The sequence below is a fragment of the Papio anubis genome, chromosome 9, assembly GCF_008728515.1.
Source record: "Papio anubis isolate 15944 chromosome 9, Panubis1.0, whole genome shotgun sequence".
Classification (NCBI taxonomy): Eukaryota; Metazoa; Chordata; class Mammalia; order Primates; family Cercopithecidae; genus Papio; species Papio anubis.
The window spans coordinates 36,786,371-36,813,129 of NC_044984.1; the positions used below are offsets into that span (position 1 = coordinate 36,786,371).

At 39.1% G+C, this 26,759-nt stretch overlaps 1 pseudogene; it reads right to left on the bottom strand.

Annotated features, from left to right (window-relative positions):
* Positions 1–19,126: 19,126 nt before the first annotated feature.
* Positions 19,127–26,542, bottom strand: LOC101001333 (annotated as a pseudogene).
* Between the last annotated feature and the right edge of the window lie 217 nt (positions 26,543–26,759).

The following is a 26,759-nucleotide window of genomic DNA, read 5'->3' on the forward strand; positions in this document are numbered from 1 at the left end:
AACACACAGACCAATAGAACAGAATAGAGAACCCCCAAAAAAATCCATACATCTACAGTGAACTCATTTTCAACAAAGATGCCAAGAACTGACACTGGGGAAAGGACAGTCTCTTCAGTAAATGGTTCTGGGAAAATTGGAGATCCATATGCAGAAGAATGAAACTAGACCCCTATCTCTCACCATACACAAAAATTAAATCAAAATGGATTACAGACTTAAATCTAAGTCCTCAAACTGTAAAATACTAAAAGAAAACATTGAGGAAACTCTCTAGGATGTTGGACTGGGCAAAGATTTCTTGCATAATACCCCACAAGCACAGGCAACCAAAGCAAAAATGGACAAATGGGATCACATTAAGTTAAAAAATCTTTTTTTTTTTTGAGACGAAGTCTTGCTCTGTTACCCAAGCTGGAGTGCAATGGCACAATCTTGGCTTACCGTAACCTCCGCCTCCTGGGTTCAAGCAATTCTCCTGTCTCAGCCTCCCGAGTAGCTGGGATAACAGGCATGTGCCACCATGCCTGGCTAATTTTGTGTTTTTAGTAGAGATGAGGTTTCTCCATGTTGATCAGGCTAGTCTCAAACTCCTGATCTCAGGTGATCCACCTGCCTCGGCCTCCCAAAGTGCTGGGATTACAGGCGTGACCCACCGCGCCTGGCCAAGTTAAAAAATCTTTACAGAAAAGGATACAATCAACAAAGTGAGCAGACAACCCACAGAATGGGAGAAAATATTCCCATCTGACAAGGGAGTGATAACCAGAATATACAAGGAGCTCAAACAACTCTAAAGGAAAAAATCTATTAATCCAAATAAAAATGGGCAAACATCTGTCAACAGATGAATGGATAAGGAAAATGTAGTGCAAATATACAATGGAGTACTATGCAGCCATAAAGAAGAATGAGATTCTGTCACTTGCAACAACATGGATGAACTGGAGGTCATTAAGTTAAGTGAAATAAGCCAGGGACAGAAAGACAAACTTTACATGTTCTCACTTTTTTGTGGGAGAGAAAAATCAAAACAGTTGAAATCATGGAGATAGTAGAATTATGGTTACCAGAGATTGGCAAGGGCAGGGAGCAGGGAAGTGGGGATGGTTAATAGGTACAAAAAATAATTAGAAAGAATGAATAGGACTTAGCATTTGCTAACACAATAGTGTGACCATTGTCAATAACAATTCAATTGTAGATTTTTAATTAACTAAAGTAGTATATTTGTATTGTTTGTAACACAAAGGATAAATGCTTGAGGTGACAGATAACCCATTTACCCTGATGTGATCATTACACATTATATGCCTGTATCAAAATATATCATGTACCTCATAAATATATACATCTACTATGTACCCACAAAAAATTAAAAATTTTAAAATTAGAAAAGAAAGAAATGACTTCTGGCTTTCTTCTCACCTAGTCACTTGGCCAGACCCCAAATGAGTTTAACTTCCTGTTTGACAGTAAACCTTGACTGTCGGGAGGAGAACCAGGAATCTAACTGAGACCGAAACTACAACTAAGTCATAATCACTGCCCAGTTCAAAATTCTCATTGTTTCAAGGTCAAACCAGTGTTTAAGATTGGCACTTAAACATTTCAGCTTAGAGCTTCCATTTGCATTTTGCACAAATATTATGCATAGGTGAGAGAAAAGAATATGATACAGGCTAATCCAATAGCTAATTAGCAACACCTGCACCAAAGCAACATTAGCATCTTGCTATTAGGTTACTGTTTGCATTACAGGATAAGTTATTATACCTGTCAAACTATGACAACACTTGCTTCATTTTTCATTTCGTACATAAATTTAAATGCCATTTTTAATAGCCCCCCCAAAATTTAGATGACATTTTACTATTTCCGAACTTTAGTAAAATGACAGAATTTCAATTCAATTCCTAAAAAATTAGAAAGTCATATTTACATAAATGAACATATCCTTTTAATTATTACTATAGGGGTGTCTCTTTTACTCTATCTACCTGTTCTCCCTGAGGCTCTAACAAGTAGATACAAACTCTAAAGCTAGTAACACATGCTAATGCTCATAATTTTATCCCTATGCTTAACAGAACACCCAGTTCACGCAGGTGCTCAATATATATTTGTTGTATTAATTAAATTCAATTTCTGCCTCTATGTTGATAACTCCCAAGCCTCCAGCTCCAACCACTTTCCAACCTCTGGGGTCTACTCACTTAACAAAATCTGTCTTTGAATATTTCACTATTCCACAGACACTACTGTAATCCCCCAATGGGTTCATTTTGCCAGCTGCCCAGAAAAGCCAATGCACTGAGAATAGCAGGGTTTTGCAGCAAAGAAAGAGTTTAATAATCACAGAGCCAGTCAAGCCGAAGGATGGGGCTTACTACTCAAATCAGACTCCCTGAGAACTCAGAGGCTAAGGTTTTTATGGATAATTTGGCAGGCATGGGGGTAGGGGATGGGTGCTGCTGATTGATTGGGAATTATATCATAAGGAAGGTGGAAAACAGTCCTCCTGTACTGAGTCAGCCTCTGGGTGGAGGCACAGAGCCAATTGATTCATGAGTCATGGGTCCTGGTGGAGTCAGTTGGTTGCCAGAATGCAAACGTTTGAAAAACACCTCAAAAGGCCAATCTCAGGTTCCACAATAGTAATGTTATTTATAGGAGCAATTGGGAAAGTCACAAATCTTGTCACCTCTGGCCACAAGACCCCTGAGCAATAACGGATTCTTCAAAACTACACCTACATTATAGCAGAATTCAGCCCCCTCCCATAATCTTGTGGCCTTTCATTAGTCTTAGAAAGGCAGTTTCAGACCCCACACAAGGAGGGGGTCCATTTTAGAGAGAGAATATTATCATCCCTGCTTCAAAGTTAAACTATAAACTAATTTCCTCCCATGGTTAGCTTGGCCTACACACAGGAATGAGCAAGGAGAACCAACCTGTGAGGGCAGAAGCAAGATGGAGTCAGTCATGCTAGACTTCTCCCACTGTCATACTCTCTGCAAAGGCAGTTTCACTACATGCTCTACTATGATTAACATTCATATGATTTTCAACATTGATAGTCACTCAGCTCAAGATCAAGAATTCACAGTGTTCCTTGTCCACACATGGGAAAATTCTTTCTCCAGTCCTGGAAGGAGTGTCATGTTGTGAAATAGATTTTGGAGCAGAAGTCCTAACCTGGGAGCAGAGGAGGGTTCTTAGGGAATGTAGAAACCCCCTAAAATTGACACAAAATTTATGTTGTATGAATATTCTCTCTCTATCTCAGGGTAGGGGTGGGGTTGCTATAAGACCCAATGTGTCCTCAAAGGGAGAAGTCGGAATATGACTTTATAGCATGATGCTTGCCATACCATCATTAAAATTTTGCATCATTCTATTTGCCTTCAAATGTCTAAAGGGTTTTCTGACATGATAAAAAAAAATGGATCAGATTTGTTCTGTGAGGCTTCAGAGAACAGACCTAGCATGAGGAAGTTAGAGAAAAGCACATATTCACTCAAGAGAAGAAATTCTGCCTCAGCTGTCGAAACCGGCATGAGCTGATTGGTGTGATAGGGAGTTACCTGTTGAAACGTTTTCAAACGAGGCTTGTCTGTGATCCTTTGGATGGGTGTCTCCAAAGAGCTTTATCTAGCGTTGACTAGGTGTAGTGGCAATGGGAAGATAAAAAATGGATAAGAGGTATCCTCTGCCTTTAGGAGCTCACAATCTATGATACCATACTCTACATTCATAGGTACTTGGAAATTAACACGATGTACTAAATTTTTACTTTCCCTCAAAATCATCCTATTTTTGAAATGTTATTTCCCCTAAATACTAGCATTACAACTCCTTATGTATTAAAAAAAATCTTCAAAATATTTTGCATTCCATTTTTGCAGTTAAAATGGCATTGATTTACCCAACATACTCAAACCCACACTTCGACTCTTAAGATTGAAAAGTTGTTCATTGTGCATACCGCCATGGGAACTAATCTAATGATCAAGGCTCCATGTTTTCTGTGAAATGGACTCAGATTTTGCCTCCAGCTGTATAATATAGAACCCTGTAGACAACATTTTTTAAGTTACCATTAAAGGTATAAGAACATTTTCCAGACTCTACAGAAAACTACTCTTTCAGACTATAGTAGCCACTTTTCTTCACAGCACCAAGCTGAAAAAGTACTATAAGTCAAAGTCATTATACTCGGAGAGCACATATATGCATTTAATTCAACGTCCATCTAAGACTGAACTATAGCTGTGGCGACCTACAATTTCTCACAGACAGATTTATTGTGAAAATATCCAAAATGGCCTTTCTACTCAGCGCACATCTACTCTTATATTGTGAGAATATCATCTCTGATGTATACTTTGTCCAGGCTAAGGATATTCTTTGCAATATTCACCTGACTTTGATCACCAGTTTGATCATTCAGTTTCTATTGCAGAAAATGTTCTTCAGTTTAAAAATATAGTCTTAGCCAGGCATGGTGGCTCACACCTGTCATCCCAGCACTTTGGGAGGCTAAGGTGGGAGGATTGTTAGAGTCTAGAAGTTCAAGACCAGTCTGGGCAACATAGTGAGATCCCGTCCCTACAAAAAAATTTGAAATTAGCCAAGAGGGGTGGCTCACTCTTGCAGTCCCAACTACTTGGGAAGTTGAGGCAAAATGATCGCTTGGCCCAGTAGTTGAAGACTACAAGTCACTGCACCCCAGTCCGGGCAACAGAGCATTACCCTGTCTCTTAAAAATCAATTAATTAGGCCGGGCGCGGTGGCTCACGCCTGTGATCCCAGCACTTTGGGAGGCCGAGGCGGGCGGATCACAAGGTCAGGAGTTCGAGACCACGGTGAAACCCCGTCTCTACTAAAAATACAAAAAAATTAGCCGGGCGCAATGGCGGGCGCCTGTAGTCCCAGCTACTTGGGAGGCTGAGGCAGGAGAATGGCAGGAACCCGGGAGGCGGAGCTTGCAGTGAGCCGAGATCACGCCACTGCACTCCAGCCAGGGGAACAGAGCGAGACTCCATCTCAAAAAAAAAAAAAAAAAATCAATTAATTAAAAATAATAATTTAAAAATTAAAATTAAATAAAAGTATAGTCTTAAACAAAGATTATTCAAAGCAAGCCAATTTTATATATTTTTTAATCTTTACAGACTTTTAAGGTTATGACATTTTGAACTAATTTTTGTGTTTTTAAAATAATAAACTGATTTTTATAATATGCTCAATAAAAACAATAGTTTTGTCAACCTTCTCTTTTATATTAGGGAGTAAGGAGAGCTGAGGAGGGAAGAAAGAAAGATAAACAATTTTCAGTATTTCTCTTGGCTGAGGTGATAACTTCCTAATGCATAGCTAAGTTCATTTAAAAAAAAATACATTTTCCAAAATAAACAAGAAATCCAGTTTTCAGAAATAGGCCAAAAATTGGCACAAAGTATAATCAATAGGTCTTGGACATTTTACCCTGATGTGCTGACTATGAAATTCCCTTAATTCTATATAATATAAATCATCTAACAGTATTAGAATTAAACATAATTTGAAATTAATGATGTGAGCAATTTATTTCCATTATCATTTAATCAAGCCACTTTCATAATATAACTATTCACCTTGGCTTTCCAGAAACTAATGAAGGAAATAGCTTCTCAAATGGCAGGGGGGGCGGACTTTGGCATCTGATCTTTTCCCATTTGTCACTGACTACTTCTGTAACCTTGGACAAGTTACTTCACCTCTCTAGGCACAGGTTCTCATGTGAAAATAGGCACAATATTACTTACATTACAGATTATGTTCATCTATATGGCAAATAATTATCAAAAGATCACTAGGAGTTGCTCACATAGATGTTAGAAATTCAATTAAGAACTAAGAACGAGATAGACATGGTCCCTATCCTCATGAAACTTATAGTGGAACACAAGGATAAGAAAGCAGAAAAAGAAATAATTATATATCATGACGGCTGCTATACAGGAAATACACAGGGGTAGAAACAGAGAGCAACAGATAGGGTCCTAATTATACAGAGTGATCAGTGTTACAGGAAAGATGACAACAAAATGAGATAACAGAAAAAGCACTTGACACACAAAAGGCATTCAGTAAACAGTAGTTTTTATTATGTATTATTGCTTCAGAATACGACACGGAGAAAATTCTGGAATAAAATTGGTAGAATGTGACGTTTAAAGGAATGGCAGCCTAGATATTTTCAAAAATTCTCCTACAAGATACCTAGATAAACTGAATACAGTATAACATCAATCTTTTCTCATGCATCGTTGAGTTCACTTAAAAAAAAAAAAAAAAAAAAAGTAAAGGAAATTCCCAAGGGCAAAGACTCACAAGCAAGCTGTTATAGTTATAGTTATAGACTGACACTGAAGGAGCAGTTGGCCTCAAAGCAATTGCCAGTTTCCATTATCTAAAGTCTTGGATTTTAATGGCTGCTTGGGAACAGGAAACAAGGCAGTGAGCTTGCATAAGGTAGGGATCTGGAATTGAAGCCTCACATAAAGTGTTCACACCTATCTAAGTGCAGTGGCTCACACCTGCAATATCAGCACTTTGGAAAGCTGAGGCAGGACTGCTTGAGCCCAGGAATTTGAGACCAGCCAGGGCAACACAATGAGGTCCCATCTCTCAAAAAAAAACCTTTTTTTTTTTTTTTTTTAAATTAGCCAGGCATGGTGAGGTGTGGCTATAGTCCCAACCACTCAGGAGACAGAGGCAAAAAGATTGCTTGAGACCAACATGTTGAGGCAGCAGGGAGCCACTCCAGCCTGGGTGACAGAGGGAGACCCTGTCTCTAAAATTAAAAATTAAAAATAAAATCCTCACATTCAGCTTAACAGAAGGCTGAAAAAAAGTTGTCTACCCAACAGCAGAAAGGAGAAACAAGATTTGTCAGTCTTGACCCAGATTCAATGTGCTTAAAAATAAAAATCTCTCCTGAGATTTATAACTATAGCCTTAATGTCATGCAGTTAAGATTAAAATTCTGTCTCTGGTTTTAAAAGCTCCAAAACAAGACATTAACAGATAAAGGTCAGACAAATATGATTTCACAATCCAAAATTACAAACCACATCAGCAAACAAGTCACCATGAGTAAAAATCAGCAGAAATAAGAAATTAGGTCCTCAAGGACTTCAGCTATTGGAAATATCAGATACAGGTACAGAATACAAAATGAGAATTGTAAAAGAAGCATATAGTGACTAAAAGTAAAAATCCATAATAAAAGATTACACTGACAATGGAGTAGAACACACAAAATAAAGTTATAAATAAAAACCAAACTGAAATAAAATATAGGGACAATTATCAACTATAAAAATATAATGGAGGCCGGGCATGGAGGCTGATGTCTGTAATCCCAATACTTTGGGAGGCCAAGGTGGGCAGATCACAAGGTCAAGAGATCAAGACCATCCTGGCCAACATGGTGAAACCCCGTCTCTACTAAAACTACAAAAATTAGCTGGGTGTGATGGTGTGCGCCTGAGTGGGACTCCGTCTCAAAAAAAAACATATATATATATAAAATATATATACACACATATGAATATATATATATAAATTGTCTGAAAAATGCCTGAAATTTAGTCAAGTATCCCAAAAGATCTGTAATAGAATGAATTTATATATCACAAATTTTAGAAAGGTTGGGGACTGAAAATACACTATTGGAATAGTCTCATCTTTAGTGAAGTAAAGAAATCTGTGCTTTTAATACATAACATAATGGGATGCCTGAAATCTTAGACTTTCATTAGAATTACCGTATTTAGAAATGAAGCAGCTATTCACTTTACAATTTGAACAAGATTAATATTTGCAAAGAGCCCCTGTTAGAAAAGTAGCTTTTGGCTACTTTTTGGTCTCACTCTATTGCCCAAGCTGGAGTGCAGTGGTGCAATCACAGCTCACTGCATCCAGCCTCATCCTGCCTGGGCTCAAGTGATTCTCCCACCTCAGCCTCCCAAGTGGCTGGGATTTATAGGTGTGAGACACATGCCTGGCCTAGACTAGATTGTTTTAATAACAAAAAGAAAACTGAAAATTTTGGAATCCGCCCAAGGTATTGTTAGGAGGTTGTAAAGTGAGATTTGGCATGTGATATAATTTGAATATTTGTCCCCACTGAAATTTCATGTTGAAATGTAATCTCCAGTGATGGAGGTGGGACCTGGTGGGAGATGTTTGCATCATGGGATGGATCCCTTATGGCTTGGTGCTGTCTTCCTGATGTGAGTGAGTTCTTGTGAGATCTGGTCATTTAAAAGTGTGCAGCACTTCCCCCCTGCTTGCTCTCTCTCTTGCTCTCTCTCTCTCTCTCCCTCTCTCCCTCCCTCTCTCTCTCTCACTCCTGCCCCCACCATGTGGCAGCCTGCTCCTTCTTTGCTTTCCACCATGACTATAAGTTTCCTGAGGCCTCCCCAGAAGAAGATGCCAGCATTATGCTTCCTATACAGCCTGCAGAACAGTGAGCCAACTAAACTTCTTTTCTTATAAATTACCCAGTCTCAGGTATTTCTTTATAGCAATGCAAGAATGGACTCACACAGCATAGAATTATTAAAAGCAGTTTATACCCCCATTTATTTCACATCTCACTAATGCAGTTACATATATGTAAAAGGCAGAAGAGTACTGTACTCAGCTTTCAAGCCCCAAGATGCTTTTCAGACCTGCATTAGAAAAATTAGAAAAGCTAATTTTATTTATGAATAGAAGTTCAAAATCTATCTAGAGAGATGGGCTATGCGAACATAAAATGTTAATGCAAAATACTTCACATAACAACAAATGACTAAGGGCTGACTGCATGGCACAGACTATGAGATGAGAGAAGGAAAAGCCCTGTGAGCTACTGGTGAGGTTTCATGGCCAACACAGGACCTGTGCTGCACCTGGAGAGACGGGTATCGTTTGCAGTGATAAAGAGGCGTGCGGGGGATTTTGCAGGTAAAAGGACTATCATGAACAAAGATGCAGAAATGAAAATCCAGGCATCATGGTCTACCTGACTGCTGCAGAATTCACATGAAGGAACAAAGGGACATATGTTTCGAGAAGGAAAAGGTCAGATTTGAAGCTATGACATGTCAGCCAAAGGAATTAGGATTTCATTGGATAAGCAATAAAAAAAATTAGAGGTTTTGTACAAAGGCTTTGAGATGATTGTCAAATGAAGACTCAGAGAAGGGAGCATTTAGAAAAGGAAAGAAAACATTTATTTTCCAAGACAGACAGACTTCGGCAGAACTGGCTAGCCAAACATGAGTATTTACATTTGAAAGCAGAAAAATTACCCAGGTTTCTAAGTTAGCATTAGTTTGCACAAGCAGGAAAAACAGTAGCTTTCTCACATGATTTTCATATTCACAAAGGTCATGATATATCTTCAGACACCACCATGCCAATTGTCAAACAGAAAATGGTTTACAGAAAATATTCAAGGTTTTACCACTATAGAGACCACACCCAGCCAGAGTGACCTTGTTAATTTTGATTTATGTCTGATAGTTGCATGTTTTCTCTGGCTGCCATATGTGAAGTGCTTAGTTATATTGAAAGCAGGGCAAAGTGTCATTTTCACTTCCATATGATCAAAGTAGAATTAGGGATCAATACATTTGACACTGGTATTTAGTTTGGATTGTTGGGATTAGCAGAACCAGGAAGACCAGAAGGCTACGTAGATCTGAGTTGTGTGTGTTTTCCGGCTTCACCACTAAGAAACTGAGGCAGAAGGGTCAACCCACCTGCTCGATAACATATTACACAATATAATGAGGCCATGATGGAAAACTGACATTACAGTTTTCAGCCCCACCTGTCCAGCCCTTCTGATTAGCTTGCTAAACCATTTTACTCCTTTCAATAGCCACCAGTTAATTAATTCAAGTGTGGGTGTGTTTTGGAGTTACTTTCAACAAGACAAATGCTATAGGCCTCACAAGCAGTGCCTATAATTCAATTATTCTTAATTAGGTGGTGCTAATCTAAGAAAGAATCATCGTGCAAGTTCCTTGATGCCTCCCTGGATATCTCAGCATTATTGTCAGAGCATCTGCCTCCTTTATTGCTAATTCTAAAACATATGATTTACCTCCCATTTTATTACATTTTGGGGTTTTCCCCCTTGAACCTGGAATGTGCAATTGGTATCTTAATACGTTCTTAATCTGGCCTCAGAAGGAGCAATACGAAGTTACAAATATGCCTCTGTGGTATCATACTGACTCAGCCATTAAGAGATTCCCATTATTTCTGCTACCTGGCTCCATCTGTTTCTGTGATGATGGAAGGAAGCACTTTCTAAAATCTTGACTGTTTATTTGGTTTTCACTACATGATGAGCTTTCTGTTGTTCAGTACTCATTAAGCACTTAAAAGAAGTATAATACAGTGCTATAATATAATTTATAAGTAGAGAATTGTTTCCATATATGTTACCCAAAGATGTAAAATTTAAACCTTCTCAGATCTTTGTGTCACACAATTATTTTTTTTAACAGAATGTTGGCTGAGACCTTTTCTTTTTTCCTGATACTGCTGTTAATTTAGTCCTGCTTTTTACTGGTCTAACATACACAGGACCATCTGCCAAAATATACACACGGCTCCATAACTAGGCAATTACATTTTGTCTATGTATAAAACTGCATTCAGGCAGCAAGTGTTGGTGGTAGAGGTAGGAGGGGGAAAGAGAAGGACAAATTGCAGATGTTTTAGACCTGGAAGTAAAAAGGCTAACAAAATGTTCCAAATAAAATTATTTTTGTTGTTTTTCTTTTCCTTTTGCAAAATAAGTTTGTTTTTTGAAATTATAACAAACATGGTTACATCACAGTAATAGTTCAGTAAGATTCAGAATACTTCAAAGATGGTTTTGCTCATCAAATGAACTCAACAACTTAATTTTTTAAATGCAATTGTAAATTAATATAAGTTAAAGTACAAATAAAACTTTCCCTTTAAAAGTAATTTTTGAGAACAAAGCCTGGCCTTGCAATCTTTGCCTTTTCCTTCCTCTGCTGGAAATGTTCATCTAAGCTGGTTTTATGGGATCTTATTTAAAAAGCATCATTGGGCTGGGCATGGTGGCTCATGCCAGTAATCCAAGCACTTTGGGAAGTCTAAGCAGAAGGATCATTTGAGCCCAAGAGCTTGAGATCAGCCTGGGCAATATAGTCTAAAGAAAATAAAATTTTAAAAGTAATTAAAAAGCATCATATTATCTAATAGGGTGGTAATGCAGGAGGGACCCTCTACTCCAATTGGATTTCAAACTGAGAAGCTGAAGCTGTATGGATCACTATGTCCTTTTTTTAAAAATTGTGTTAAAATACACATACCATAAAATTTGCCATCTTAACCATTTTTAAGTGTACAGTTCAATTGTGTTAAATATATTCACATTGTCATGCTATCAATCTCAAGAACTCTTTTCCTTTTGCCAAACTGAAACTGTATACGCATTAAACAACTCTCATTCCCACCCTCCCAGTCCCTGGAAACTACACCCTTTTAAGAAAACCCTGTTTAATTTCCCTTTAGTGCTGTCTCATCATCGCCATCAGTTTTCCGCCTCTGGGAAGTCGCGTCACCTGCTCTGTCACCCTGCCCTCTAAAGCTCTTAGCTTTGCCACACTCATCTCCATTCTTTTCCTAAACATCAGGCTCCTTGATATTCCTAATCCTAATCCTACTCAACACTCTCTACATCCTCCTCAGCATTTGTATTGGCTAGTGTAGCTCTTTCTCTTGTTAAAAATCATTTTAGATTCATTCTTTGTTGGCATTTTATTTATTTTATTATTTTATTTTTTCAGACAGGGTCACCCAGGCTGGAGTGCTGTGGCACAATCTTGGCTCACTGCAGCCTCCACCTCCTGGGCTCAAGCTATCCTCCCACCTCAGCTCCCAAATAGCTAGGACTACAGGCTCACACCACCAAACCCAGCAACCCAGACACCTCGCCACAAGCTCTCACTCATATTTCCCTGCAAGCTCCAAATTCTTCACCCACACCAGCACTTAGGGAGAACTGGTTAGTAGCTCTTTCTTGATCCTCCTCCCTTCAGACTTTCACTTCTTCAGCTTCCCTCACAATTGGGCAAGGTCTAATTCCTATAATTACTTCCTTATTCTGTGACATTTTTGGTGGTTCTGCTTCCCTGACTGAACACCAACTGATACAATGGTAGAGGAAGAGAAACAATTTCCCTCCACCTTTCTAAGTTCAGCAGCTGGGGCCCTGCCAATAAAATTGACAAAAGACAGATTAATAGGAGAAAAGGCATACAAATGCTATTTGATATTAATATGTTCACATGCCCACGGAGGCCTTTGTATAAAAGAAATGAAGATTCAAAGAAGTAAATAGGCGTGAGCACTTATATACCATTTCAACAAAGAATGCTAAATTCTGGAGCTACGACAGGTCAAAGGAAAAGGAGGCTAGGGAATTTCCTAGGGTTGGTAAATTGTGAGACAGTATATATATGAGGAAATTAATGGGAAATAAAGGTTGTTTAGTAAGATTTGTTCTGCAGATTTGTCTTGGTGCATCTCAGGGCTGATAAGAGTTCCAGAGTCCTCTCAAATAATTAAGAGTCCTGGTGATTAAGATTTGTTCTCCTGGGAGCTGTGGCTCACACACTGGTAATCTCAGCACTTTGGGAGACCAAAGCAGAAGGATCATTTGAGACCAAAAGTTCAAGACCTGCCTGGGCAACATAGCGAGACCCTGTCTCTACAAAAATAAATTAGCCAGGTGTGGTGGTGCACACCTGTAGTCCCAGCTACTCAGAAGACAGAGAAAGACTCCATCTCTTAAAAAAAAAAAAAAAAAAAGAGTTGTTCTCTTCTTTCTTATAAAAAAGAGGTAAACATCTTTACAAGTGGAAATTTATGTCCTGTTTTTAGTCAGATGGAGGAGGGCAGAGAGTTTTTTCTGCATAAGCTATTTCTTAATTGCCTTCAGTTCAAAATAATCCTCATGCCAAAGTGGCATATTCTGGTTCCCTTCACAATATATGTATGTGTGTAGAAAAATGTCTGAAAAGATACAAACCAAATGTAAACCCTGGTTATCTCTGAACTTATGTGAATTTTTTTTACCTTTTACTTGTTTGTATTTCCTAGTTTTTAAAAGAATAACTGTGGATTAACTAAGCTGAAATGACTACAGACAGAAAAATATCTATTTACATTACGACAATTGAGTAGCAACCCATTCTTAAACAAGAACCCTGGTAGGAATGAATGGGACACAGACTGCCTGGCATTCATATGAGAACCTTCTCTTCAATGTAAGCAGCCCGAAGTACTCAATTTATTCCCTGGGATGAGTAAGGAATCTCTGAAATACTGTGGATTTTTGTTAAAAAAGGAAAGAGACAGAATTATACATTTTCAGACTTTTGATTCACTTTCACATTTCTTTACTGAGTCTTTTCCCACCCTGGCAAGGCAGATATATAAATCTTAGTTTTACAAGGAGAGGGACTGACACATAGGACAAATAGGAGTCAACTAAAGAATTTATAATACAAATGTTTTGTGCTTAATGTTTTTCTAAAAACCATTCCAAATAAAGATTAAGGTATTTATGAACATATAAAAATTCTGTATGTGTTTGGTCAGTCTTGGCAAGGAAGTGGTTGTCAAGGATTTTTTGTTTGTTTGCTTTCACAAAGCAGACTGATTTATCTGCAGGCAAAGTGGGCAAGTGTTTAGAATAATTGATATTTTATAAAGTATTCATAATTAATAATTATTATAAATTAACTTCGTAGACAACATTTTGGCACAAAAGTTGGCAAATGATCAGCAGACTTCACAATTATTTAAAAATGAACATTGTAGCAAATGAATCTGTTGTGTGCAGCATATAATTACAGCACTGTAGATAAGGTGCTAAGCTATCAAAAGGAAAAGTATGCTCTAAATTGGCCTCCTGGAGCATGAGGGTAGTGAGAAGTACATTACAGCACTCTAATAAATTACTTACGTCACCAGCTTGGGCAACATAGTGTGACTTCATCTCTACAAAAAAAAATTTTTTAATTAGCTGGGCATAATGGCACACACCTGTAGTCCCAGCTACTCAGGAGGCTGAATGGGATCACTTGAGCGAGGTCAAGGCTGAGCTGAAATCATACCACTGTATTCCAGCCTCGGTGACAGTGTGAAACCCTGTCTCGGGGAGAAAAAAAAAAAAAATTACCTATGTCAAATGGGCGAATACTAATATAAAAGTCAAGAGAAATTCTCTTTAAAAATGAAAGTTAAATAATTCTTCCAGTAATTAACTACATTTCCCCAAACAAGACAATATAGCAAAGGGGAAAATAGAAAAACAAAAGGATACATGTTTGATGTTCTGAGGTTAAGAATAAGACCACTAGGCCAGGTGCGATGGCTCATGCCTATAATCCCAACATTTTGGAAGGCCGAGGAGGGCAGATCACCTGAGGTCAGGAGTTTGAGACCAGCCTGACCAACATGGTGAAACCCCATCTCTACTAAAAATACAAAAATTAGCTGGGCGTGGTGGCAGGTGTCTGTAATCCCAGCTACTCTGGAGGCTGAGGCAGGGAGAATCGCTTGAACCTTGTAGGGGGCGAAGGTTGCAGTGAGCTGAGATCGCACCATTGCACTCCAGCCTGGGTGACAGAGTGAGACTCTGTCTCAAAAAAAGAAAAAAAAAAAAAAAAAGAATAAGACCACTGAAGTCTGGTCTTGCCACTTACTGTCTTAGGCAAAATATATGTTTCTATCACTCAGTGTTCTCATCTATAAACTGAGGATAGTACTATCTAACCCACAGTACTACCATAAATATTTGATGAGCTAATTAATATAAAGCAAAAAGCATCATACATACTGCTCAATAAGTATGAACCATTGGAAAAAGCTTATCTCCTTTAATAAACTGATATGTGTGGGGTAGGAAAAGGGACTTTATGGAAGATAGAGCTTAAAATAGCCAGAGATTAGCTAAATGAGTCTTTTGCACATTTTTAAGCTAATATGCTAATTAGCATCACTAGAAATTAGATAGTAAATTGAGAAGAACAGATAGAAAAGAGAATTAAAACTCCTTATGTTAAAAACAGCAACAAATTGTTGAATTAAACATAGTAAGTTGAACTCACATATTTACCTTTGCGTCTTCACTAACTTCCACTAAAATGAAAGTGTGATGGTTAATTTTATGTGTCAACTTGGGTGGGCTAAGTAATGCCCAGATAGCTAGTAAAACATTATATCTGTGTGTGCCTGTGAGGGTGTTTCTGAAAGAGGTTAGTATTTGAATCAGTAGAATGAGTAAGGAAAATTGCCTTCAGCAATGTGGATGGCCAGGATCCAATCCATTAAGGGCTCAAATGGGGGGGGGCGGGGGGGAAAGAAAGAAATGTAGAGGAAAGGCAAATTCTCTCTTCTTGAGCCGGGACATCCATCTTCTCCTGCTTTTAGACAATGGAGCTCCCAATTCTCAGGTCTTCAGCCTCGGACTACATTGCACCACTGGCTCCAGGTTCTCCAGCTTGCAGAGGGCAGGTGGTGGCACTTCTCAGCCTCCATTATTGTGTAAGCTAATTGCCATAATAAATTTCCTCATATATAATCCCTATTGGTTCTGTCTCTCTGGAGAACTCTGATAAACACGGATAGTAAAAGAGGAAAGACATAAACCCACACGAACAAAGAAAACTGGAAAAGAGATAAATGCAGCAACAAAAATTTGAAAACTGGAAAGCAAATGAAGAAGTTATTATCCTCTTCTCTGCCTAAATGTAAGCAGGCAATAGGGAAATCCCAGAAACAAGCTATTTGAATTTCTAAAATCCTAGGGAAATATCAGTGGCCCAAGGTGCCACTGAAAGTAAGGGAACTGATAGACTTAATGCATGAGAATTAGCTGAAAGTTCATATAAGATGCTGCTAGACTACAGCCATCTTTTTCACCCCTCCTCTCCCTTCACCCCCCACCCCGCCCCCCAACTCCCACACCTGCCCTCCACCCTTTGCCACCATGCAACACCATTCCTCCACTATGGCAGAGCCTGGAGTTTAACTGGTTAGAGTTTGACCAAAAAGACTGAATTTGGGTACACTGTGCTTTACAGAGAATGACAGGTATTCTACCAAAAAAAGGTGGGGGTAGTTTAAGTGAAAGGCAACAATCCCTTTCCCCTACTTAGATTCCAAAATATGGCAGTCAGTTTCAAACCACATAAACAAGAGTTTCTTAGGAATCTGACCATTACCCCCCACCCCCCCAAAAATACTTATACATAGAGAGTCAGGGGCTCCCAATGAAACAGCACAAATAGATTACTGTGTTATAGAGTCTATCAGGTGATAAATCCCACCCATGCATAGAGTTTCCCATCAGCTTTTAGTTAGCTCGATATTAAATATGAGAAGATAGTCAAGAATCATCAGTCAGAAATATTCAATCTAATATGAAAGACAGAGGTCAAAACAAAGAATAAAAAGAAACTGTGACTGAGCTAATACAAAATCATTAATATCCGTGGAGAGATAAGAGTGCATCTTTGAAACAAGAACAATATGCTATTTAAAAGGACATTCAGAGAACAACAACAAAAAAAACTATTCTTGGAAATTAAAAATATGAAAACAAATGAAAAACTCAATAGAGGCCGGGGGCAGTAACTCATGCCTGTAATCCCAGTACTTTAGGAGGCCGAGGCAGGCAGATCACCTGAGGTCAGGGGTTCAAGACCAGCTTGGCCAACATGTTGAAACCCCATCTCTACTAAAAATACAAAAATTAGCTGGGTGTGGTGGTGTACACCTATAGTCCTAGCTACTCAGGAGGCTGAGGCAGGAGAATTGCTTAAACATGGAAGGCAGGGGTTACAGTGAGCCGAGATTGTGCCACTGCACTCCAGCCTGGGCAGCAGAGTGAGACTCTGTCCCAAAAAGAATGAAAAAAAAAAAAACAAAAAAAAAACTCAATAGAAGTTTGGAGGTAGGAGAGAAATGATAGGTATATTAGAGAACTAGTCCAGGCTATGAAATGTCTGAAAAATACATGTTCCAGAAAGAGAGATAAAAGGTGAAAGGATTCAAGACAATTTCCCAGAAATAAAGGATCAAATGTCAAATGTCCAAATCAAAAGAGTTTTTAAAGTACCCAGCACAATGAAGGAGAAAAGGCTCATCCCCATGTTCATCATCATGAAATTTCAGAACTCCAGGGAGAATTACACAGCAGAATGAAGACATCCAGGAAGAAAATACTTTAATGGTTTCCAGAAAGACAGGCCATATACAAGAGTTCAAGAATCAGAGTTCCATCAGACATCTCAATAATAATATTAACAATTTAGAAGAAAACAGAACATATGCCTTCCAAATTTAAAGGCCAGTTGCTGTCCAAATTAGAATTCTATACGCAGCCAAATTATCCAAAAGGGGAGCTCTAGAACACATTTAGTTTAGATGTGCAAGATAGGACACTGATTGTTACCCTTCAATATCTTTCTTCTTCTTTCTGTCCTCCTCCTCCTTCTTCTTTTTATTCTTCTTCTTCTTCTCCTTCTCCTTTGCCTTCTGTAGTAAACATGACAAATTCTATCTGGACCCTTGAACATCCAGAATATGTAAAAATTTTCCAACTTCCTCTGCAGCTAGATGTGTCCATGTGACTAAGTTCTTGGGCCAAAAGTATGTAAGTAGAAATAATTGATGGTACTCCCCAAAAGTTTTATTAAAAGCTAAAAGCAGGCCCTTTTCCTTCCATTTTTTCCTCCACAGCTAAAAAGGAAATGGTAGATGGAACCAGAATGGCATTCTTATACTACTGGTGGAAGCCATTTGTTAGGAATGACAAAGAGCAGGCTAAAAGGAGATTGAGTCCCTGATAATAATAGAACTTCCAAATCAGCTTTGACTACATTTATGTGAGAGAATAAGCTCCTATCTTCTTTTTTCTCATTTAAAAGAAAATTATCAAATTGATCATATTTTTATAAGTTTAAAGATGTGACCATCTTACTTTATTACATCTCCATTAAGATAGTTCAGTATTTAGGTTACAGGTATATGATGGGAGTTCAATTCTCTTTTGTGATAAGCATGGATTATTTGAGCTATCATTCAATATTCGTTTTTCAGAAACATGAAGCTTGTTGACTCATATTCACATTCACATTTGCTACTTTTCAAAATCATTTCTTGGGGCCAGGCGCGATGGGTCATACCTATAATCCCAGGACTTTGGGAGGCCTAGGTGGGTGGATCACTTGGGCTTAGGAGTTTGAGACCAGCCTGGGCAACATGGTGAAATCCCATCTCTATCAAAAATACAAAACATTAGCCGGGTATGGTGGCACACACCTATGGTCCCAGCTACTCAGGAGGCTGAGATGGGAGGATTGCTTGAGCCAGGGAGGCGGAAGTTGCTGTGAGCCAAGATCACACCACTGCATTCCAGCCTGGGTGACAGAGTGAGATCCCCTCTCAAAAAAAAAAAGAAAATAATTTCTCCTCATCTGTGGCATTAAGCCATATTGCTTATAATATGAAGAGCTGTTGACATCTTTCCTACCCATAAACATGACCATATGACCATCACTTACTCATATTTTCATGCATCCAAGTGCATAAAAAGGCAGTAAGTACATTTCTTAGAATATACAATTAAAAGCAGATTTTAAATCTACCTGTTTTTCTTAACTTCTGTTTGTTTTCTCCCACAGTTAAGTAATAGTAATTTTTCATTTCATTCTAATCACACTAGTAATTTTTCACACTAATACAGTGTGTAATACATTCCCACTGTATTAATCTGTTTTCACACAACCATGAAGAAATACCCGAGACTGGGTAATTTATGAAGGAAAGAGGTTTAATTGACTCACAGTTCCGAATTGCTGGGGAGGCCTCAGGAAACTTACAATCACAGCAGAAGGCAAAGAAGTAGGCATCTTTTTCACAGGGTGGCAGCACAGAGTGAGTGCAAGCAGGGGAAATGCCAGACACATACAAAACCATCAGATCTCGTGAGACTCACTTATTATCATGAGAACAGCATGGGGGAAACCTCCCCCATGATCCAATTACCTCCTTGACACATGGGGATTATTGAGGCTACAATTCAAGGTGAGATTTGGGTGGGAACACAAAGCCAAACCATGTCACACATCAAAGACAAGTATGCTCTGGTGCACAGCTGTTAAGTTTCCATGAAATCAGGGAAGACCATGAACATTTCAGAAGAGCACTCTTACTAAAGCTTATATTTGAATGACTGGCTGGAAATGCATCGATGTTCAGGGCTTTACCTGCTCTAAAAGTGCACAGGTCATATGCCCACACTGTGTCTATCCCCTCCCTGGTGACATGGTCTACGGACCAGTGGGGGAAAGGGAACTGACAAGCAATGACTCTGGCATCATCCTCAAGTTCAAGTTTCTTCTCCAACTGCAGCATCATCTGAGAAGCACACCAAAAACAACAGTGTTTGAGTACTATGAAAAAGTAACTGCCCACAAATCTGAAATATAAAATTTGGCAGAGTCATGCACACTTTCTTGCCAAGCATGATAGTTGGAATACCAAACTAGCCACTGATTTAATTCACAACCAACTGATGTGAATCTTTGCTTTGCAGCTGCTATTACTGTGTTATTAATGTGTCAATCGCCATTACTAATGTCTACCAGGGATCCTCCTCTGCATAGCAACATTTTCACATTTTTGATCTGCTTTGTAGTTGCAGGTACAAAAGGCAAACAGACTTCTCAGAGGATTGGTGCTATAAATGGCATAGCTACAGCATACAGCCACGAGAGTCCCACCCACAATCTCAATAAATAAAAAACCCCTAGTTGCTTTTCTTCAAACTGTTGGCTTCAAAAGTCGAAGGTAGAATATTTCTTGACTGACTTTCTTTTTAAAGTGTTTCTAGGGATGTGCCTCCCCTTCCCTCTTTTGGGAGTTTCTATCTTCTTTACGCCACCACTATTTTGGGTTTCTGTCACTGTAGTCAACCTTATCCTGGCTAATCCTACCTAATGTATAAGTTTATGAAGGTTTTCTTTGTAAATTATTAAGTTCTATAAATATGGATATATATATATAACATATTTGTTGATTGCATTATTTAAATCTTCTGTATACATCTGTTTTGTCTTCTTGATATGCAAATTATGAAAGAAGTTTATTAAAGTGACACTATGATGGTGGCTTTATCAATTTCTTATATTTCGGGGGAGATTTTTATGTGTGTATACAAAACCATTATAAACTAGCCCTTTGCCACATTTTAAACTTGAGTTTTTATTTTTTCTGATAATACTACATTTGGCTTCTTCTGTTTTTATTTTTCTGCTGTGTCTTTCCCCACTTGCTTATTTTCAAACTTCAGTTGTCACTTGCTTGAGTATTGCAGAATTGATCTCAGAGGATTCTGAAGGTTGTTTTTTTTTGGGTTTTTTTTTGGGTTTTTTTTTGTTTTTTTGAGATGGAGTCTCGCTCTGTCGCCCAGGCTGGAGTGTAGTGGCATGGTCTCAGCTCATTGCCAGCTCTGCTTCCCGGGTTCACGCCATTCTCCTGCCTCAGCCTCCCGGGTAGCGGGGACTGCAGGCGCCCGCCACCATGCCCGGCTATTTTTTTGTATTTTTAGTAGAGACAGGTTTCACCATGTTAGCCAGGATGGTTTCGATCTCCTGATCTCGTGATCCGCCCGCCTTGGCCTCCCAAAGTGCTGGGATTACAGGTGTGAGACACCGCGCCCGGCCAGACAGACTTTTTTTGAGGGATGCTAGACCTGGGAAATTGCCATTAGCCTCACCACTCTCATGGTAAGCATTCAGAAAATGTTGGGATCATTTTGCCTCTGATTTATGCGCAGTTATATAGCTCAGGTCTCTAGAATAGTCAGGTTACAAGGCAATAGGCAGGGGTTGTAAAAAGGAGATGAAAATCCTGTGAGAATGGTAAGGTGAGATTCCCTTGTGTAGCAGAATCTTCACTTAGTGCTGTTGGTAATAAACACAACTCTGTTTCCCTATGGAAATCTTTGGAGACTGGCAAGTCCACACCACCATTAGGTAGCATGTTATGTCATATCCTGACTTTGTGGAATTGAGTCCATAAGTTTCCATATTCTTTCCTATAAAAAACATTATATCCTTTAATAACATTGGAATTTTTTCCACCATCATTGGTGGATTTTTTCACATCATCATTTTGTTATGAAAGTCACCAGGTATGTCTTTTGCAGAGAACATGAAGCTAATTGCTGGATTTTTTTTTTTCCTATAGTATGACCACATAGTTACCGTATCATTTAAAAAATATCTTGCTCATTATTGGATAGCTCTGTTGAGATCTTTAATATGTTCTGATAAAGTATATGTTACTTCTCATCCATCACATTGAACATTTCTACGTGCCAGGTATGTATCAGTAATAAAACAGAAAAAAAATAAATTCCTGTTTATACTATGGTGAATCGGGGGAAAAGATGTTGACTAACAGAAAGACAATAAACATGGTAAATAAATATATTATATGTTAGAAGCTGATAAGTACTATGAAGGAAAAAAAAGAGCAAGGTGAGAAGTGAGACATATAGTCTCAAATTGCAACTGTACATTAGTAGTCAGGATAAATGTTTTCGTGATTGTTGTGTAATGAACTACCCCAAGACTTTAATGGCTCAAAGCAACAACCATTTTATTATATCACATGATTTTGTGGGTCAGGAATTTGGCTACGGCTTAACTGTGCAATTCTTCTGTTCTGCCTGGTGTCAACTGGTAGCTAGGCTGGGCTGCAAAATCCAACATGACTTCACTGGTCCAAGAGGGTTCAAGTTGACTTTACTCACATGCCTGGACTTGACAGGGAGGACCAGAAGCCTAGGTTCAACTGGGACCCTCTCCTTCCTCCATGAAGTGTCAGGATGTCTCCAGGTGGTTTCTAAGCAAGGTATCAGACTTCTTACAAGGAAACTGAGGATTCTAAGAGTCCCAGGTGGAAATTGCTAGTCTCAAAGCTAAGTCTGCCAAACTCTGTTGGTCCAAGCAGTCATACACCATCCATTATTCAAGGGGATGGGATATGGATTTTTACCTTGATAGGAGAAATGTCAAAAATTTTGTGGCTATGCCTTTACCTAGCAGGAATCATTAGGAAATGACATTTCACTAAAGACTTGAAGAAGATGAGAGAATTGGCCAGGGGATATTTGGGAGAATAGAGTTGCAGAGAGAAAACAACAGGGCAACATTCCCTAGTCAATAGTGTGTCAGGCATTTCAATGTGACTGAAATAGAATGTGCAGGGGAAGAATATTAAATGGCATATGAGAGAGAACGGGGAGGGGATGGACTTCCAGCAGATCCTGCGAGTCTTGTAGCCATTTAAGGACTTTGGATTTTACCATGAGTGAATGGTGGATCACTGAGAATTGAACAGAGGTGTGACATATGACTTATCTTTTAAAAGGATTATTCTAGCTGATATGTTAATAGTCTGTTGCAGTAATTTAAGCAAGAGATCACACTTGCTTAGACAAGCATAGTAGAAACAGAGGTAGTGATGAGTGATTGGATTCTGGATTTATTAACAATTTGAAGATTGATATAGGATTTTTAATGGCTTGAATGTGGAATGTATGTGATCAAGGGAAAAGTAAAAAATGATTACAAAGATTTTAGCCATACCTGGCTGGGTGCATGGGTCATGCTTGCAATCCCAGCACGTTGGGAGGCCAAGGTGGGCTGATCATTTGAGGTCAGGAGTTTGAGACCAGCCTGATCAACATGGTAAAACCCCATCTCTACAAAAAATACAAAAAAATTAGCCTGGCATGGTGTCGCATTCCTATAGTCTCACCTACTCGGGAGGCTGAGGCAGAAGAAGCGCTTCAACACAGGAGGTGAAGGTTGCAGTGAGCCCAGATCACGCCACTGCACTCCAGCCTGGGTGATAGAGACAGACTCATTCTCAAAAAAAAAAAAAAAAAATTAGCTGTAGCAGCTGGAAGAATTAATTTACAATCATCTAAATAAAGAAAATTCCAGATAGAGTAAGTTTAAGAGAAAAATTGAGGATTCTGTTTTGGACATGTTAAATTTGGGATGGATGTTAGCTATCCTAGGAGACATGTCAGGAACAAGGAAGACAGAAGAGTGTGGAATTTGGAAGACACTCTTGACTGATGATATTAAAAATATGATAGATGGTCCATGTTTTTAAAGGCATAGACTGGATGAGATCACAGAGAGGCTGTGGTATATTTCAGCATTAAGAGGGTAGAAGAAAATGGAATATCAGAATAGAGACGAAAAGAAGTATTGAATGAGGAAAGAGGAAAACAAAGAGTGTGATGAAATGGGGAGTCAAATCAAGAGAGTATTTCAATGAAAAAAGTGCCTCATCAAATTATGTCAAACTCTGCTCACAGGTCAAATAAGAGAATTAGCAATTGGATATTGGAATCAACAGCACACATGTCATAGGTGACCTTGACAAGAGAGGAACTGGGGACAAAGAATATGGATAACTCTTTCAAAGAATTTTGCTGGGAAAAATTCAGCAGAGTGGAAAAAACTGCAAGGTAAGAGAAAGAGGGAAGAATTGATGGACAATGTTTTTGAATAAACAGAGCGCTTGAGTCTAGGGCAAAATGAAGAAAACGGCTTTAGATGGGAGCTGTAGTAACATAGGGAAGATATAATCTATGGGTGCAGACTCAGGAACATTGGTTTTAATAGATCTAATGCTAGGAATATGTGAAAATTCTAATTGTTGAAAGAAGAAACAATGGTGTCAGCTGAATATGAGGATAGAGGAAGAGGTGCTGCTTGGTTTGAAGAGAAAGGGGAAGGTGTAAACTATCATAGGAAAATGGGAGACTCAATAGATCAGGGAGTGGTATGGTTTGACTCTTGTGTCCCCACCCAAATCTCATCTCGAATTGTAATCCCCACGTGCCAAGGGAGGGACCTATAATCCTCATGTATCAAGGGAGGAAAGTGATTGGATCATGGGGCAGTTTCCCCCATCCGGTTCTCATCATGGTGAGTTCTCATGAGATCTGAAGGTTTTATAAGTGTTTGACCGTTCTTCCTTCATGCTCTCTCTCCTGCCACCTTCTGCAGAAGGTACCTGCTTCCCCTTCCACCATGACCGTAAGTTTCCTGAGGCCTCCCCAGCCATGCAGAACTGTGAATTAAACCTCTTTCCTTTATAAAGTACCCAGTCTCAGGGAAGTTCTTTATAGCAGTGTGAAAACAGATTAATACAGGGAGATATACAGCATAACTGCTGGCAACATTAAGAGCCACTTGAGGTTGCAAACTACAAAAAAAATCCTAAGCCCTCCATCAACTGAATGGATACTTACCTTGGCCAAGGGGACCCCAGAAAAGCCTTAAAACAGTTCCCAGCTAAGATGGGACAGGAAGTTGGACATACCTCGTTATACCCTCTCCCTTTTGCAGTTTAGACACAATTGACCAGCATTAGTAAAATAGAGATCATGAGACTGACAGAACAGACTCTTTATGGCAAAAAGATACCAAATTATAAAGAGGACCTAAGGCCACGTCACAAGGGTTAAGTCATGCACTCCATATTTACAAGAATAAACTATGTTCTAATGACCACAAGGTTTTTTTCTCTAGCAGCTAAACAAGCACTGGCCTTGATAAGCAATATTAAAACAGTTGCAGCTCATCCGTTGCCAGACGCTAACTGAACCCGTTCCACCAGCCATAACCACTGCTTTTATCAAACAGGAGACAATTTCAGAAATTTTCTCCATGTAAAAAGACGACCAACTGGACCATGGGCTGGTTCTGGATGGTTTAGAGAGGCTGTGCACTTGCATGCCTTCATGTCCTGAAAAGACCTTAAGCCGCCACCCCAACGTGAACATGGACCACATATTACATGTATGTTCAATAAAAAATGTCTCAGGACGACCTTCATGAACATTCATAGCTCCTCCAGTAATTTGAATACATATGTTTAGCCAACTGTTTGGCAAAAAGCTCTTACCCCAACCCCACCTTCTTTGAAGAGCTTGTCTCGGATCTTGGCCTGAGGCATGCTTCCCAACCTGTAGGATGGCAACTCTAATCCTTTACAGAAAATAAAAGTCTTCTTTTTTTTAAATTATATATTGTGTGTGGGTTTTTTTTTTTTATGTTTATAAGGTTCATGGCCATGAATTTAAAGTAAACCAGTAAGCAGTTTTGTTTTTCCTTCAGCCATCTTCAGCTACACTAGTGCAGATAAAGGATAGATCTAGAGTTGGATTTAACCAAGGCTGTGGTTTTGCCAAAGTAGTATGACGAAGTGAGAGAGGGCAAAGTTGAGGGCATATGCATGTAAATAATTTTTGTTGTTGTTGTTGTTGTTTGAGAAAGGATCTTGCTGTGTCACCCAGGAGGCTGGAGTGCAGTGGTGTAATCTCAGATCTCGGCTCACTGCAGCCTCAACCTCCCGGGCTCAAGCGATTCTCCCACCTCGGCCCCCTGAGTAGCTGAGGCTACAGGTCTATGCCACCATGCCCAGCTAATTGTTTTGTATTTTTTTGTAGAGATGGAGTTTCACCATGTTGCCCAGGCTGGTCTCAAACTCCTGAGCTAAGGTGTTCAGCCCACTTTGGCCTCTCAAAGTGCTGGGATTACAGGTGCGAGCCGCCACGCCCAGGCACAAGTAAATAATTATAATGATCAAATAGCATGTAATTTGGCAAGAAAGGGAAGAGCGGAGGACATCAAGTGGACAAGGGGCAGTGAAAAGTGGTAGATGAGTAGACTGGAATCCCCATGGAATAGGAAAACTGTTAAAGTCAGGATACTAGAGGAAGTGAACTGGAAAGGAAGGTGGAGGAGGTGGTGATCAGTGAGATGTACAAGTCCAAAATTATAAAGAGGTTGAAGCAGTTGTAATGACAAGGTTAGACTGTGACTATGAGTGTTGAGGTAGGGTCAGGAAGAGTTTAAGGTGTTTAAAATATCATTTATGTATTTATTGAAATCACCTAGAATATGAAAGTAGTAGTTTTGGTAAGATTAACGAGTCAGACTCTAAAATGATCATGAAATGAGAGGGAATGGGTGATAGAATGAAGGTCTCCTGATCCCACCGTATCTGCTGTTGCTGTATCTGTTGACAGGTTTTTCTCTCTTATCAACAGACTAAACATAGGCATTTTGCAACTTATGTACTTTTTCCCTACTGGAAGAAAATTTCAATTCTGGAGATCTGCAGTCGTTATCAAAATCCTGAGGCTCTCCTATGTCTCCTGATGTTTCATATGTCGTTCACAAAGGCCCAGACTTCCTGTTCTCGGAATGCACCCCAGTTCTATAAGGAATATCTTCAGCCTCAGAACAGTCACCTGATTCATTGGCTCTGGAGCCTACTTTCATCAGAAGATCCATCCTATTTTCTCATAGTACAAACTTCTCTCACCAACAGCCACTTCCATTACCCTGAAGTCAAAAGCAGGAAGAGATAAGACACCTGCTCAGTTTGCTTATCACCAGCAATGCCATGGTAAAGTTGTAAGCACAACAGGCATGTTTACTAGATTAATGCATTAGGAAGACCATTCTGGTTACATTTTGGAAAACAGCTTAGAGGAGCAAGAATGGAGGCAGGGAGACAAACTAGGTAGCTGTGGCCATAATCTAGGTTAAGAGACA